Genomic DNA, 18,199 nt, shown 5'->3' on the forward strand with positions numbered 1-18,199 from the left:
ATTTCCATCTCAAATAAGCCACACAGTATATTTGATCCAGTGAATTATACCAATGCTGTACAGTGAACTTAACTACTTGTAATCTTTCAGGATAGCTATGACAGCCAGAAACCTAAAATAGTCTGGCTGTGCATGACCTTTACATTTATTAGGAAGGGTATATACAGCAGTAGCTTGCTGCAGGAGCTCTTTGAAGGGCATGTTCATACATTACTGTATCATGTGCCCCAAGTGGGGGAGGACCAGGAGTAATGGAATGAAACAGTGCTCAGGAGAGTTTTGGCAAGAAAGATTCCTAACAGAAGGAGGGGGAGAGGGAACCATGGAAGGTGGCTGGCCAGCTTGTTTAAAGTCACCTGACAGCTCTGGACATCAGCTAGTGCTGGCAGACAGAGCTCTCTGGGCCCAGTTACTTTACTCACACTAATTGGCTTCAGCTGAGCCCAGCTACACCTCCTCCTTTGGCAGAGTGGAAAGACTCCTGCAGTAGCTGTCCATGGCTTTTGAAGCTACCACAAGCATGCAAGATTATTTCCATGAGATCCAGGCACCCTTGGGAGGATGGATGGGGAGCCCCAGGTTTCTGCAGGGGATTGAAAGCATTTGGAAACCCACTTAAACCTGTGTCAGCTTTCAGGACCAGAGCGAGAGGGGAAACTTTCCATCTACATTTCTAGGAACATCTTACCATCTGCAGTTGTAGGTCTGACTTACATACAGGCCCAACGGGCTACAGATCAAGGCAAGATTTTGTTCATTGTCTTTCAGGTTGTTTACAATGTTAGCAAAGTGGCCTTTGACTGCAAGCTGCTTGGGACAGGGACGGTGTCTTACAAATAATCCACAGAACCAAAGTAATGTCACAGTGCCCAGGCACTCGTGTGATAGATAAGGAGTTTGCTGAGCTAAGCATCTTGCCAACACACACTCCCTGCCTCCAGGAGCTCACAAGCCAAGTATAAGACAAGACCTAGATGGATACAGACAGGTGGGGAGGCATGGCACAAAAAAGCAAGGAAATGCTCTTGGGCAGCATGACAGACAGTGGTCTCCATGCACCAGCAACCTGTTGTCAGTTTCATAGGCATTGTGGCAAGGAAGAGTTTTAAGAAGAGACGTTTAGGAGGAGAATAAGGTAGCTTGGTGGAAAATTACAGGGAGCTCCTCCTGGAGAAAGCACAAGGGTGCCTCTTGGAATGTTTAACACATGGCTGCCAACCTGGCCCAGTCACGAGCAGGAGTCAGTGCAGGAACGATGGGGTAGTTCAGTGGCAATGCCCTTCCAGTACTACTAAGCAACAGGAATGTTGTAGTTAGACTAGAAGGGGGCTTGGTCCCCTGGCAGTGTTGTCCCTGAGCATCCGCAGGATGAGGGGACACACTCACACACAGTGAGCAGCATGCTGGGGCTCAGCTCCCCAAAGCAAGCAACTGCAGCCAGTGTAACCCATTCTGGCTGTGGTGTGCTGTCCCATCTAGTGGCACTGAGGCCACTCGCAGGGCAAATAATGAGTCTCCTCTACAGCCTTCGCTAACAGCCAGCTGGCTTTCAGCTCATGCAGTAGAGGCTCATGCAATTAAGTTCCAGGGGGCCCAGGTTCTCTTCTGCCTGCAGATGATGGGTTTGTGGGTATTACACCAGCACAGTCAGCAAAGGAACATGGCAACCCCACACCTAATTAGCATTTCAGTGGCATTCCAGTACTTTAGGTTAAGGATTATGCTGCTGAATGAGAAGGGATAGGTTGAGTGGGGAAGGCCTTGAAGGGCCCGGAAACCAAAGACAAAGTAACTTGAGGCGATAGAGAAGGGGACGTACCAGCGGAGAGAGGTGGTGACATGGCCCTAGCTGTGGACTAGGACAGTGATCCTTTCTGCAGCATTCTGAAAGCTGGGTATAGTATCAGCACTGAGTCATTGTGAGATCTTCCGGGAGGACATCCAGATCTTGGTTTCCTTGTTTCATTATCTTTGCAAGGAAAATGTAGTGTTTGAAGAGGTTTCTTTGGATTCTCACTCTAGGATGCTTAGGCAATTGGTCATGGATAACATGGTAGGGCCTAGGAACCATCCAGAATGGGGGCCCATTGTGCCTGGCCCTGGACATAGTGAGAGATGCCCCAGCCCAGAAGAGCCTGCAGACTAAATCGACAAGATGCACACGGGGTGGGGAAGGGGTGATCCTTGTGAGGGCAAAGAGGATACCAGTTCTGCCAGTGATTTACGATTTGTTTTTAAAATACGGTCTGCAGGATCTAGTCAGGAGGGGATCAGCTAGAGGAAGGGGCAGGAGGGTACCACTGTATCGGTGGCTGCAAGGGGGAGAGTGCAAGGCATAATATTTGAGCATCATTAAGAAGAGGTTCTCCAGCGGTCAGTCCTATGCTTGTGGGCAGCTTCTGCCTCTGATTAGAGAATTACATTGATATACCACCCTGGGAAAGATCTGATGTAAGCTGACTGGTTCTGCTACATTACAATACAGGCTATATATCCTCTCTCAAGTAGTGCTACACAGGCAAATCTACTACATGGCAAGCAGTCCCTCCCCAGTTGGACCCACTACCCTCCCTGATAAAAGCTGCTTTGGACAGCACTGGTGGGAACACCTGCAACCAGTTGACATGAATATCCCCATCATTGCTCACATCTGCACAGATGCACAACTACTAGACACATGGCAGGAGATTTCCAGTGATGCTAATCTCAAGCATTCTAAAAATCTCACATTTGGGTGCTTCAGAATCATGAGATTTTAAAACAGGTTTCAGGTATTTATTTTTCTTCAAGTATTAGACCCTTTTGATATCACATTTCTAAGCTTTTATCTGCAGGAACTTTACATGAAAGCCATGAGCCATTGTCACATGACCTCAGGAGCTGGAACTTTAAGAAAAAGCACTGAATATCACAAGACTTGTAATAAGATCACAAGAGTTGATCATACTTGAGTTTCTGACATTATGCAATGATTAGTGTCAGTTTCTGGTTTTCCTACACTTGCTCTATCATGTTGTGCTAGGTTTCCAGTGCTGCATGGGACTGTTGAAATTAGAGACACCTGAAACATCTCATTATGCTAGCTTTGGCAACACATTTTACAACTCCCAAATATTCAGCCTTACCCACATATCAGTTTTCCCTGCAGCACCAACAAAAAAGTCTATTATCACAGTTGTTGAGGATGTGTTTCACTCACTTTCTGAATCCTAGCTCTTGCTTGCTTAAAATACGCACATCTTTATGTACACACTCAAATAGGATCTTTATTTGTAGCAAGTAACTGGGCTGGACACTGACTTTAGAGCAGTGGTGGACAAAATGAGGTCCAAGAGCTACATGCAGCCCATTGGGGTTCTACTGTTGCCCACACAGGATTGCAAGATTCTGCTAGTTTTCATTGGTGTACATTTTTTTCCTATCTGTATTACAAAACTGACATGCATTTAAAGCAAAGGACCGGGAAGTGAGGTGTGCGCTGATTGCATACAACATTGTGAGAGCCATGTGCTCCTGCATCCAGTCAAAGTGTTGCTATGGTTCCATTGGCATATCCCACAGATTCTAGGTTCACGAGCACAATTCACAAAACTACCTTATCCCAGGAGACTCTCTTGGTTATGACAACCTTGTGGCCCACTGAGATGAAGGAGGACCACTCACTAGCCCAGGTTTCCCCTTACTGCCTTAGAGGCTACATTTTTCACTCCACCGACTTTTAGCTTCAACTTTAACCCCTCAAAACTCCAAGAATCCCCCATGTCTCTTAAAAAGGGAAAAAACCCACCCTGCTTTATTAATTCCCCACATAAACATCCAGAACATAAACGCAACACTAACCTTCAGCTAGAAGAATTTATTTGCCCTAGAAAGCCTTTCCAAAGGAGTCAACCGGTTCCTGAGAGTAGGATTAGAGCTAGTTTAGCCCCATATAAACTCATTCACATTGGGGGCTTGCAGCACAGGATATGAACATGAACGAAATGTATTAAAAATAGGAGTTGAGAATAAAAGCTCTCCCCTAAATCTGCCTTATTGTATAAGCTGCTATGAATTAAGGCCCTTTCTGGCTGATTTTTAGTCATCAACATAATTATTTCAGAACATTTTCCAGACCAGCCTGTTTTATAAGTATTTTAACAACCTGCAAATCAGGAAACTGTAAATCAGAGAAATGAACTTAAATCAGCAATCACAAGGCAGTAGGTCTCCTGCATAGATTCTGACAGCATGAAATGAATAAGTGGAGGTCTGGTTGTCTTGCTTTAAAGCACCACGAGCCTTTAAATCCCTGGAGCCACAGATCCACAACCTTTGGGGAAGTTTAGATCCAAATTTTATGGCTTATGCTAGCCCCTTTCCATAACTTGATCACTCTTTGTATTTTAGTTTTTCTGGAAGATTGTAAGTGAGCAGTTGTGAGTTAATTCATGCATGTAGTCAGAACCCTATGCATTTTGTATTCAGCCTTAAGAAAACTGTTTCACAGCAGTCACTGGATTCAGTAGACACTGACCCAGGACATCAAATAGATCTATACTCTTCAGTAGCAATGACTTGTGTAGCTGGGTCCAATAATCAAGATCACTTTCTTACCAGCGCTCCTGTGTCACATCTTTTCAACATGGTGGTGTAACCCACACACCTAGGCTACGTCTACATTGCACATTCTTGTGCAAGAAAATAAGCAGCAGAACAGCTCTTGTGCAAGAGGAGGTTTTTGTGCAAAATTGGTGGCTCATTAGTTATGCAAATGAGGCACAGCGATATTCATCACCACACCTCATTTGCATATCTTCTTGCGCAAAAAGGTGCAATATAGACATAGCCCTTGTGTGGTTCCCTGTCCCATACAGTGGCACTTAGACTACTTACAGTGAGTGATAAGAACAAGGGAGCTCTATAGCCTAAGATGAGAGCCAGCTGACACTATAGCTCAAGTTGTAGAGGCTCCTGCACTAAACTTCCCTGGTTCAAATCTGCCTGGTGGGAACAGGAAACAACAGAGATTGCACAAGTGAAACCACATCAACCCCCCAGTCTGTAAGAAAGCTGCACTGCTTTCTAGCTTTCCCGCAGAGAAACAGGAGGTGAAATTCTACCTAGTGTTACATAAGACAGGCCAAGGAGCTTTGGAGAGCTACACTTCCCTGGAACAGGCTGTAGAAGTTGCTGCTAAATTCAACCCAAAGTAATTCAAAACTCTGCATCTTGAGCCTGATCTAGAATAAGATTTTCAGTGCCATCAAGGGGATTTAAACAAACAGGGCAAAGGAAGTTAGCAAAGACTTGGCCATGGAAATTCTCAGTTTTGGACCTGGACTTCTGGGCCACAGTTTTCCAATCCATTCTGTGGGATTGTACTTTCCATGGGTAAGGTAGACTAATGCGTTACTATGTCCTGTAAATACTCATACTATGGCGGGAGTGCTCTGAATACACTGGTAACATGTTCTAAGGCAGATGTGATTTTCCTAGGGTCTCAGAAGGCAGATTCTCTCTCCTCACTTTGCCATTTCTGTGGTACCCATCGCCATGGTAGATAGGCACCAGGCCCAGTAACTAGCATTCCAAGGCTATGTCTATACTGGCGGGTTATCATGCAAGAAGGGTGGTTCTTCCAGAAAGCAGCCGCACTGCCCACCCCCTCTTGCACAAGAAGATTTACAATATGGCGTGGTAAGAGAGGGCTTCTTCCACAAGAGCTACACTCTTTTTTAACAGGTGTAAGCCCTCTTGCACAGGAGCTCTTGCACAAGAGGGCAGTGTGGATGCTCGGCAGGGGTTTCTTGTGCAAGAAAGCCCTATGGCTAAAATGGCCATCGGAGCTTTCTTGCACAAGAGAGCGTCCACACTGCCATGTAGAATAGTGGTAGATCTGAGGAAGTGGGTCTGGCCCACAAAAGCTCATCACCTGTTAAACCATCTTGTTAGTCTTTAAAGTGCTACACATTCCTGTTTTTTGTTCACACTGCTATGGGCACTCTGGCACAAAAGCACATCTCACACATGGCAGTGTGGATGTGATCTTGCACACGACTTCTTGCACAAGAATCCTCGTGCAAGATGTTCTTGTGCAAGGTGCCGCCACTGTAGACATAGCCCAAGTGAGTTGCAAATAGAAGTCAAGAAAAGAATCCCAGCTCAGTCAACATTCAATTCATGTTTCTATTGGATGGGATTTGCAATGGTCTAACTGAGTTATGCAACCAATGCCAAAGGAAATGAACACAATATCCAGACTCCTTTGGTTACTAGGAGCCACCAACATCCCAACAATAATGATAACTGCAGGACTTCTCAACACTGGAATATCTGAGCATTAATTCCTGCTCTCATGCAATGCCTTTTGTTAGGAGATCAGTACCATTAGTCCCCAGTTTTTACAGACATGGAAACCGAGGCACAGAGAAGCAAAATGACTGTTCCAGGGTGAGCCAGTAGCAGAGCCAGGACCAGAACCCATCTCTCCTAAATCACAGTCCACTGCTGTGGTCCCTAGGTAACACTGCCTGCCTTAAAATGGTTTCCCATCCTTCTTCTCCTTTTAAGGGACAAGCTTTTACCCTCTCCCTTGTGCTGCACCCTCTTAGTGATGGTTGTAAAAACCAACTCCCTGTCGGATATAGGATAGAAACCTGGCATAACCACAAAGAAAACTATACCAACTATTTGGCACCTTCTGAACCGGCAGCCCACCTAGCCAGGGCATCCCTGGGAGCTGCAGATTGGATGCAGAACTCTGGGACAGAGCTGCCTAGGATTCGTGGCTCAAAAGGAGGGTCAGGAGAGGGCACTGACCAGCTGAGAGGCTGTTTGACATGGGGATTGGATGCAGCTAGGTAGGTTAGGATCTCTCAGGAGCTTATGAAACAAGGTAAGGGGAGCAGCCCAATAGTCCGCTATTTGGTCAGGGCCTGATGCTAAGCAGAGAGACACTGCAGTCACGTGGACTAGCATTGATTAAAAAAAAAAAAAAAAAAGCAGTATTCCCAGGAGCACCAGATTAAAGCAGACGAGACTGGAAACTGCTCATTTGAGAGCAGAGCCCCTGGCTCTTCTCCAAGCCTGAATGTCTACACAGCAATTGAGCCCTGCAGCCATGGCCCCTGCTACAGGTATTTTATTGCAGTGCTCTTCAGACAGCCTGAAAGAGCGTCTATGAAGTAAGCCTCCCAGTAGAGGGTGAGGGCATGTTCCACATGTTTTGCAGACAAACTAGATCCACAGCAGCTTGATCGGACTTGCCCCAGATCACAAAGATAAGGTAGACGAGATAATCTTTATTGGACCATCTTCAGCTGGGGAGGGGGAAGCAGGGTGTGAAAGAGACAAGTTTCAAGCTACAGAGCTGAGGAGGAGCTCTGTGTAGAATAAAGTCTTTCATCAGTAGGAATACATCTAATAGAAGATATTACCTCACACACCAGCTCAAATATCCTGGGACCAACATAGCTACAACAGCAAACTAGATCACAGAGGCAGTTAGAGCAGAGTAGATACAACAGCTCCTGACTTTCAGTTGGGGTGGGGAAAGATTAGCCAGAGGACCAGCTTTCTCATCCGTAATCACCAGGAGTGATTAACACAATGGTCACCTGCCTTGCCTTAGCCTTTTGACATAGTACACATCAGGAGACTTTCTCACTGATAGAGTAAACCAAAGTTTCATTTGTTCACCTCAGACACAGCAACAAACAAGTTTTTTCCAATAAGTCCTATTGTAAACTACCAGTCTGTTTGGCTACCTTCCTGAGAAGCCTTCATCTGAGAGCTCCGTGCAACTTTCTCTTGAAACAGCAGGCATGAAAAGGGAGAAGCAGGGAGCTTGTAATGCCACTAATATATGGAGAGAGACCACTTCCCAGCACACAGCTGACTCTAACTAAGCCCAGAAAGAGGGTATAAAAGGCCAATCCCACGCAGCAGCCTGGCTTTCTAGCATATGATTTTCAGGGTAGGGTCTATATAAGCTCACAGTAGAAATAGGCCTTGTTATGCAGTTACAGGATGTTTAGGAATGAACTGCTCATGAAAGACTTTGTGGCCTTTGTTTAGTTAACCCATATGCATGCCCTTATAGAGCCTTTAAAATCCTGGATCCTGGTATAGAGTAGCTTAGTGATCAATAAAACTAGGATGCATTCTCTTGCCTTACTATGCTTAGTAGACAGTAGGTTACTGTGCTAGCTGATAGCAATTTCTCAAACAGCCTTTTGGGGAAAAAATAGGGTTGCTAGATGGTCTCCTAAAATACCGAACATGTAGGCTAAGAATTTGTTGAGCCAAAAAAAAAAAAACCCCACGTCCTGTGTGGCTACTACCAAGAGCCACCAAGCGGGGAACAAAGGGGGAGGCAGCAGAGCCTGCTACCCAAAGCAGAGAGGCAGACCCCAGGGCAACACAATGGCGGGGGGCGACCATTGGTAGGAAGGTGACACCCCCATAACCAGGTCTTTGGGTGTCCCAGTGGGAAAAAGCAGAAATTCCTCCCTAGTCAGTTTTGGCTGAGAGCCCACGGAAGGCGCCTAAACGCAACTCCAAAGCACCCGCGGGCTTCTCTCCTGGACTATGGTACCACAAGGTGCTTGAACAGCGCGCAGGGGCAGGGCTGCTTCTCCTCCTCGGACGCAATCAGCTGAGGGCTCCCAGTGCCAATTGCGCCCCGCCTCTCAGCCATTCCCCCCGCCCCTTCTTGGCTTCTGCATGCAGCCACAGGCTCCCAGCTCTGATTGCGGCCTCGCCTCCCAGCCACTCCCCCTGCCCCCACCAAGCTTCCTTCTGGCACACAGTCAGAAAAACAGAAAAACATTGCCCAGGATTTTTCCTGATTTTTTTCCTGATTTTTTTTTTTACCGGACAGAGGGTGCAAAAACCAGACTGTCTGGTAGAATGCTGGACACCTGGCAACCCTAAAAAAATAACTAATATCCCTCACATAGCTACTAAGAGATCCTCTCTCTTTCCGCAAGCTGGCTGTGGTAGTTGCTGTGTGAGGGGCTGAAAAATCATCCTTATAACAAAATCAACTAACAAAGACAAAAGTGTTTTCATTTTGGAACTGATGTGTGGGGCCTTCTTTGGGGAGAAGGGAAAATGAGCTATTGTCTCTTTCAGACACAAAACAGTGCTCTGGCTTTGGTTCTGCTGGAAAAGAATGACCTGTGCATCGTTATCATACAGTAAATATAGCCTCTTCTGAGAGCATGCTTGCTCATTACTCTACTTATTGTGCAATTGGTAACTGCCAAATCCTCTGGGATAGAAGATCTTGGACTCTAGCTGTTGAAGAAGTAATGCCCCCTGGTTGCTTGGCATGATAGGAGAAGTAATAAAAGCATACTTTTTAATAGAGAAAGTATGTTTTCAAAAAAGAACAGGGGCAGGCTTGCTTGAGAGAGGCAGCTCTTTTGGAGGGACAAAGCCATTGTTAGAGAATGTAAAAGTAAATAATGGCTTGTTTATAGGTATGGTTTTTAAGATCAACCTCTAGGCTGTGTCTAGACTGCATCCCTTTTTCGTAAAAGGGATGCAAATTAGACATATCGCAATTGCAAATGAAGCGGGGATTTAAATCCCCCCCGCTTCATTAGCATAAAAATGGCTGCTGCTTTTTTCCGGCTCGGAGCTTTGCCGGAAAAAAGCGCCTGTCTAGACGCGGATCTTTCGGAAAATAAAGCCTTTTCTGAAAGATCCCTTATCCCTCATTTTAAATGAGGGAAGAGCTAGAATTTTAAATGAGGGATATAAGGGATCTTTCGGAAAAGGCTTTATTTTCCGAAAGATCTACATCTAGACTGGCACTTTTTTCTGGCAAAGCTCCGAGCCGGAAAAAAGCGGCAGCCATTTTTATGCTAATGAAGCGGGGGGGATTTAAATCCCCGCTTCATTTGCAATTGCAATATGTCTAATTTGCATCCCTTTTACGAAAAAGGGATGCAGTCTAGACACAGCACTAGACTTTAGTAGAGAAGAATATCACTATTATAGAATTCTAAAAACCTATGGGTAGGGTACAAGTTTCTATTTAGATTTAATAGTTTTATATAGTAATCTTGATATAGAATCCTATTGAATTTCTACAGAATCCTACTGATTTTGCCTCTCTAAACATTCCATAGGTGTTTTCTACAAGGGCAAACCCAAATTTCAATTCCTATTTTAAAAAAATAATTTTTTTTTCTTGATATGTGGGATCACAGCAGGAGGTGTTGGTTAACCAGCTATAGCCAGAAATACAATCACACAGCTTGAGTTCCAGCTTTGTCATCTTTGTTTGCTAGGGACTATACAGAACCTGCTAGACCTGTTTAGTGGCTGAGATAAAGCTGGAAACATATCATTATGCAATCTAGTTGGACTGCACTTAGATATATGGGGAAGATTATTTATCTGAATACCACGTTTTAAAATGAATTCATAGTAGCCTATACTTGTGCACTGCTACTTGTTGTAGTTTCTCCTAGTTAAGACCTAGAAAAAAAATTCCATGATGTAACGGAAAACACATTCAATGAAAAAAACAAGGCTGCCACGTATATGCTATCTCTACTTTAAGTTCCTTCCCTCCCTCACCCTGTCTTGAGGTGCGAAATCTAAAGAAAGATTTCTTTCTCACTGCATCATGTATTGTACTGGACTCCTGCAGTTACTCAGCGTCCATGTGTTTCATCAGTTAGTTTAGAATAACAACATATGCAGTAGGTTTCTTTAGCCTTATCTGGCCAGGAAGTCCCTTTACAGAGCATTGCTTTTGGCAGGAGCAATTTCAGCTTGCTGTGCTAGTTCGCGTTGATGAGATCATTGCAGAATAACCATGTGCTTCACAGATGTCCCAGCACTGTCTCTTTCCAGAAGTGGGGAAGAACTACTCCACTTCCACTGTCTTTACACAAATGGATTAAAAAAAATGAAGATCACATATCAAGTACTTTATTGAAAGAAGGCAAGTATTCAAGAGTCTTTAGACCAAATATTTAGTTAAAAAACCCCAAACCCCAGTGTATTACAAAACCTAACATTGGTAGAATTTTAATTAAAATTCCCGTTGTATACAGTTTTTTTAATTTGATTTCCCTCACAGCATTTGCAACCTAAACATTTCAGCATCATGTTTCAGGGTAGAGTAACATATGTTCAAGGCAGAACTAAGGTTGTTATACAATTATAGGCTGCTTGGGGAAAAAAAATCTTTTACTGTCTCTGAAAATGAAATTGACTAGAAACAGAAATTCTGACTAGTGTATTTTCTTTGCTTCAGTTGAGCGCAATGAAAAAAGCATCTTAAAAAAAGCTAAATGTTAATATTTCTTGCAGTTTGAAGGATCTGAGATATGAATAAACATAAGTGAAAACATAAAAGAAAATGAGGAGGAAGTGGGGAAGGTTGGAGGAAACTTAGATTGAGTGTTGGGAAAAGTTTCTTGCCAGTCACATAGATTGGGTATTATTCTCCCACTGGAAGAGCTAGAAGCCCTTTCATTTGGCACAATTCAAACGAGATCGGAGAAACCATTCATGCAATAGGAAACAGCTGCCCAGGATGGACTATATCAATATACCTCCCATGACCCTGCCACTTTATTGCAGTAGATTCTTTGTGAGCTAGTTAGCCATGTAGTGCCAGTCCTACAACCGAGCAGGACTGATTCCATCCAGTAGAGGGCGGCGGTCTATGTACGTACCAGCCACTCCATGGCAATATCATTACTCAGCATGTGTTCATGGTTCTAAAACATTTCTCCTTTCCCATCTAGGAGATGAAGAAAGGCTGCAGCCTCTTTCTGTGTAGAAGACAGAAATACTGAAGGAGGCTCAGTGGATCTCCAACACTTGATAAGAATGGTGTGATAAGACCACCTGTATGATTAACCTTAGAGCTGTTGCTGCTAAAAAGGCTTGCACTTCAAGCATTACAATCAAGTGCACTCCACTTTGGGCTATTTCTAAGTGAGCTGGAAACAAATATTCAAGACAAAAATTTTGAAAGGTAAATTGAGAATCTTATGCACACCCCTGGACTCTCTGTGTGGTACCCACTAGGATATTTTTCTGCAGTGTGCTCGCCTTTTCTAACACTCCGATAAATTATATTTTTAAATGAGTAACTTTACAAATCAGCAAGGCAGTCCGAAGACTGGGTCAAGACCTAACGCACCAATTCTTACCAGTGCTTGTGAGAACCAGACCCAATTAAGTTTGCAGGATTTTACATCACCAGGGCTGGTGCAATAGAAGCGGAGAGAGAAAGCAGCCTTTCTTGGACTCTGAACTCAGAATTCCTTGCAGAAGTTCTGAAGCCAGGAGCTGCATTTGTGAGCTAAGAGCTGAGTAGGAGCTGTGACATGTAAGTTTTCTGTGATGCTAGTACAGTCAGTCCCCGGGTTACGTACAAGATAGGGACTGTAGGTTTGTTCTTAAGTTGAATTTGTATGTAAGTCGGAACTGGTACATATTGTAGGGGAAACTCTAGCCAAACATTTCTCCAGTGCTCAGTTTTATTCTCCCACACCTCACTTCCCTCAGTCCTTTATGCTCAAGCTGAGGTGTCTGCTGAGAAAAGCCGCTCCGCGTCTCCCTGGTCTGCTGGGGGGAAGCAGCTAGTGCGGGGTTACCTCACCCCGTTTGTAAGTAGGGATCCGATGTAAGTCGGATCCATGTAACCTGGGGACTGCCTGTATCTTAGCCTGCCTATTGTCAATTCATTCCCTGTGTCCTAACCTTCCCCTCTGCTAGGACTCTGGGACAGTATTTTAATGACATGACTAAGCCGTAGAGAGTTCAGCCATGTTCTCATCCCAGCATCCGCGATGAGTCCGAAATAATCTGATTTGGGGCCTGAGTCAAAACTCTTTGAAGTCAGTGGAAAGACTTTGGATCAGGCCTATGGCTTGCTTACTTGGTACTCAGAGATTTAATAAGAAGACTTTTGCAATAGTCTGCTGGGTTATAACGAGGATTCTTCTGGTAGAATATGCCCTAAACCAGGTTTTGCCTTTCTTAAACATTGTGTCTGAACCCCACCAGAGGGTCTCTACATAGTGCTCCAAACTATGTCTGGCATCAAGCCCCTAGATGGCTAGGTTATTTCCCAGCCACAGTTGCTAATCAATTTAATTAGGTGTGCACGAGCAGGAGTCTAAGTAAGCATGCAGTCCAATTTAACCCTCAAGTTCCCATCCCTCTTGAATCCTAGTATAGTGGGTTTGACTAGTACCTCTGGGAATAGAGCATTCTAGCCCCCCAAAAAGATTGTTCAACACAAGCACTCAAAATAAAACGCCATCTGCATATATTTAACTTACATTTTAAAACTAATTTCCAGTGTTTGTACATCTTTTTTTCTTGTAGTTTATTTCAGTTACTGTAGCTTCCTGTTCTCCAAACTCTGAAAGTTGAAGCTCTCCTGCTGGTCTTTGTACCTAAGTCTGTCCAAACCTGTGATCAGTAGCTTTTTTCCAGGCTTTACCCCAAAATGTACACAAATGCTATGGAGGCATATTGTTCAGCAATCTGTCCGCAGCCCACCAAGGAAGGTCCCTCTGTGATTTTGCACAAGGATCACAATCACCTTCCTTGTTTCATTAATAACCCTACAGCTGATGCAGCCTAAGACCCTCTGGCCATGTTTCTTCCCATTGAATAATGATGGTGCTTGGTCCTGCTGTGAGGGCAGGGGACTGGACTTGATGACCCTCCCAGTTCTAGCGTTCTATGATTCGATTTCCATCTTTAATGCAAAAGAGTTTCTGTTGTTACTCCACTCCAGGTCTCTATTTGGAGCTATGTCTAGACTTCAGGCTTCTTTCGGAAGAAGCTTTTCTGGAAGAGATCTTCTGAAAAAACTTCTTCTGAAAGAGAGTCTGCACTACGAAAGAGCATCGAAAAAGGGATCTACTTTTTCAACAGATAGCATCCAGACTGAATGGATGCTATCTTGCATGTAAGCTGTGATTACTATAGGAAGAATAGCCACCACGGCACCGGTTCTTTTTCCTCTTTCTTCTTTCCTCTTCTTGCGAAAGAAGTCCCTCTTCCCCGTCCACATGCTCCTTTTTCCGAAAGAGCTCTTTTGGAAAAAGGCTTCTTCCTTGTAGAATGAGGATTAGCAATGTTGGAAAAACCCCTCGGTTCTTTCAATTTTTTTGGGGAAAGAACGTGACTGCAGTGTGGACATAATTGAAGTTTTTTTGGGAAAAAACTCTGTAGTGTAGACATACCTTGGTAGTGATGCTTTCAAAGGGTGAGATCCAGACTCATCCTTTCCCCTCGGCCTTGATGCCTTTAAGTCTTCCTAGAGAGGATTCATATTACTTAGGGTGATGTCACCTCTCGCCTTCACCATGAACTGGAGCCCCCTGGGATTCAGAGCACCTCAGAGAGCACTTTGCCACACTGCACCCATGGAGGACCGGGGCTGTAGTGTGGAAACCTGTTTAACTGCAGAGATGTATACATCTATAAACTCTATGCTCTATGTTCTTCCTTCCTGGCCCTCCCCATTTTACATGTGCAGTGGACATGGTGTTTGTCTCCTGTATCTTCCAACCTCAATCAATACCTTGGCAATCCCTGTGTTCTGCTCCACATCTGTTCTCTCGTCTCCCTGTGAACCCTCCCTTGATTTTCAGCAGCGCTACTGGAATCTTTTCCCTCATCCTGTTTCCCCTTCACACATTGAACACTCATTTGTTGTTCCTCTATGGTTTTTTGTTCCCATGCTCCTTTCTCAGACTTTGGCCACAGCCATTATTCTTTGGTTGGCCCCTGATAACTCACTGAACTTTGTCTCTGCTCAATAATGGGCTTTTTTAATCTATTAGAAAATATTTCCTTTTCTTTATCACAGCTAAACAAAACCAAGGAAATTAAATTAAATACAGAACTATGTTTAAATAACAGAAAGGTTGTGACACAAGCCAGGAAATCCAACAACAAAGAGGACAATCTGCCCATCGCCTGGAAATGAAGAGGCACCGTGGCAAGAGATAAGGGCAAAATATCAGCCATGATATTGGGTTTTTCTGAGTTTAGATTGTGTATCAGAGCCCTAACCAGATGGGAAAAGTTTCAGCAACGGCACCTATCGCCTCTACTGTGGAGGATGTAATCTTTCATTGCTTCCCTTAACACAGCTGCTCTCGGCAAGTTAAGATTTAATTCCTGACTGTAGCAATATGAAGGTTCTATGCACACAAATGAAATGATGGACAGATACATGCTGATGAGAGCCACAGGATTTGGGGAGCTCTTCAAACTGGCTATGTCTGCTTGAATGTCTCATCCATCAGTGATATAGTGATTGAATTTCCCAGACTGGTATCTCTAGGTATTGTAAGTTATAGATTCTTTCTGACATGTTCTCTTTATTAAGAAAGGTAGCTGACAACTGGCATTTTCTGCTGACTGCAGTCAACAACATTATTGCTAGTCATTTAAACTTGCTTTTAAAAGTTTTTGTTCAGGACTTGGAGAAAAAAATCTTTATTTTAGTTTTTCCTCGTTCTTCTGACAACAGTTAAAAATCAGGAGCATGTGTAGCTGAAGTCCAGAAGCAGTAGATTACTATTAGATGATAAAAAACATCTTGCATAGATCTGCTCAGTGTAAAAAGCATTCCTCCATATGAGAAGAAACTAATAGGATCCTAAATAGCCAGAGTGTGAACATGACACTAATGCTCTGTGAATTTCCTTCCGGTTCTTCTGTGGGGCAAGTGGTACTTTGCAGTCATGTTCTTGGTGACTTCCTCACCGTCAGTCTGGTGTGCATTTGGATGACCTGTGCTCATTAATGTATGTGCCTTAAATGTGAGTTTGTATGGTATGCTCTGATGCTGTGAGCCAGGTGCCCGGAGGGGGAAGGGGGAGAGCATGTCACTCAGGCCACGTGAGCTGCACGCTGCATAGCATGAGGACAGCAAGCAGCAGGTGCAACCACGTGCAGCCTGGTGACCGAGCGGCACGTGACCACGGCAGGCAGCTGCAGGCCACGCCTGGGACCCTGCTGCTCACACACATTTGGCGGGACCAGGGGGAAGGGTGGATGCCGGACGGAACTGGCCAGGGCCCCAGGGACTCAGCCCAGAGCCCGCAGCTCCAGCAAGGGTGCAGACCAGAGAACGGCACACTGTCCCATGCCTGGCTGTGAGGCACAGCCAGCTTCTAATTGGGTAGACCGCAGCGTCACGGTCCTGTGACCGTGGCCCCCACCGAGCCCCTCACCTGCTCCCGGTGCCTTGGCTGGTTCCCCAAGGGAAGTCCCCACTGGGGCCACACATGTTCCTGGGCTACCGGGCTTGCGGGAGGGATCATGGGAGGGAGAAGGGCCCCTGAGTTGTGCTGCAAGGATGGGACATCCCCCCACCCCCCAGTCACCCTTCTGGTTCCGTCCAGGAGATATCCCACACGAGGGGATCTGAGAGCCCAGACCGCCTCTGCCAGATGTGCTCCCAGGCACTGCGTGGGGATGCATCTCGCTCCCTGTCAAACAGCAGTGATTAACCCAAAAGTTTTTCACAGTCTCCACCGGCAGGGAGTTCCACAGGTGAACGCTGCACTAGCACCCTCCCGCCCTGCATGGGGCCAGGATACAGAGCGGTGCTTACAATACCCTGGAGGGAGGACCCTACTCCAGGGGCAGGCAGGAGGGGAACCGAGTGGGCCCAAGCCACACAACTGTGGGGTCACCTGGGTTCAGGGGAGGAGGGCATGCGGTGTGGGGACAGTGGACGGCCTGCCTGACTGACCCATCCTTTCTTCTCTTCCTTGCAGCGGGACCCAGCACCAGACCCTCCATTGCGGCAGCAGCGCCACCCCCAGCAGGCCAACCCCGGAGGCACAGGCTCCACCAGAGGGACCAGCTGCTTCGGCGCCACGTCCATGCTGTGGAGGCAATCCAGGCCTCCATCGAGGAGCGGGTGCAGGGGGACCTGCAGTGGCGGCAGGATGCCTGGGCTGCCTTCCTGGCCGAATGCAGAGGGATGCGCACCACCATGGACACTCTCACGGCACATATTGTGCATGCCATTCACTATGGCATGGGCGGAGCCCAGGCCCCCGCCATCCCTCCCGTAGCACAGGTCATGCCCCCTGCCATCCCAGCTCCTGGCCCTGTTCCTGCCCCTCCTCCTGCCCCTGTTCCTGCCCCTGTTCCTGCCCCTGTTCCTGGCCGTGCCCCTGTTCCTGGCCGTGCCCCTGTTCCTGGCCGTGTCCATGCTCCTGGCCACCTCCGCGTGCAGCCTGCCCCGACGCGGTCTGCCCAGCGTGGGCAGGCTGGCCCCCGGAGGAGCGTTCGCAGGGGCCGCCCATCCCAGTAACTGCCTCCCCCCGTCCCAGTTGAAGGTCTCCCCCTCTCCTGTCCCAGTTGAAGGTCTCCCCCCTCTCCTGTCCCAGTTGAAGGTCTCCCCCTCTCCTGTCCCAGTTGAAGGTCTCCCCCCCCCCTTGTAAATAAACAGATCTCTACTTTGCTGTTCATTCGTGTGTTGGGTATTGTGTAACTCTAGGGTAGTGTACAAAATGATGTGAGATGCCAAGTAGCCACTTAAATGTAACATGGTGGCAAACTGTGGAGAACGAAATCTGTACTCTATTCACTGGGGGGGGGGGGGGGGCTTCGTAAGTGGTCAGTAGTTTGTGGCGCAGAAATAAATGATGACACTTTTCAGTAACAGGTAAACCACAAAATATTATTAACATAGATTACAAACTAGCAAGAACAGTTACAAGATGCACACAACAGAGATTATTAAACAAACTCTAGGCACAGGGAGGACGATTGTGGTGTTGCTGGCCACCTCGATCCTTTGGTCCTTCCGGGCCTCAGGAGAGGAACAGCCAGGAGATCCCTCGACGGATGATCGTGGTGTTGCTGGCCACCTCGATCCTTTGGTCCTTCCGGGCCTCAGGAGAGGAACAGCCAGGAGATCCCTCGACGGATGATCGTGCTGTTGCTGGCCATGTCAGTCCTTTGGGCCTTCCGGGCCTCAGGAGAGGAACAGCCAGGAGATCCATTGAAGATGGCACTGATGTAAGCCTTCCACACAAGTCCCAAATCCTGTTGGCTGTTCCTCAGGACGGCGATGGTGGCCTAAACCCTAGCCTAACTTAAAAGACAAACCCTAACTACGCCCGACGCACCCGACGAACAGACTCGATGACGGCCGCGATATGCTGTGACCCGACGCTTTACTATACTATTG

General features: G+C 46.2%; 1 long non-coding RNA gene across 1 annotated transcript in view; it reads right to left on the bottom strand.

Annotated features, from left to right (window-relative positions):
- Positions 1-8,649, bottom strand: part of LOC142830548 (uncharacterized) — a 49,397-nt gene extending 40,748 nt beyond the window's left edge. The window contains exon 1 of the long non-coding RNA XR_012905866.1: positions 7,749-8,649. This is a non-coding gene — a long non-coding RNA (uncharacterized LOC142830548). The remainder of the gene's footprint in view (positions 1-7,748) is intronic.
- Positions 8,650-18,199: the final 9,550 nt, after the last annotated feature.

This window comes from Pelodiscus sinensis, chromosome 9 (assembly GCF_049634645.1).
Source record: "Pelodiscus sinensis isolate JC-2024 chromosome 9, ASM4963464v1, whole genome shotgun sequence".
NCBI lineage: Eukaryota > Metazoa > Chordata > Testudines > Trionychidae > Pelodiscus > Pelodiscus sinensis.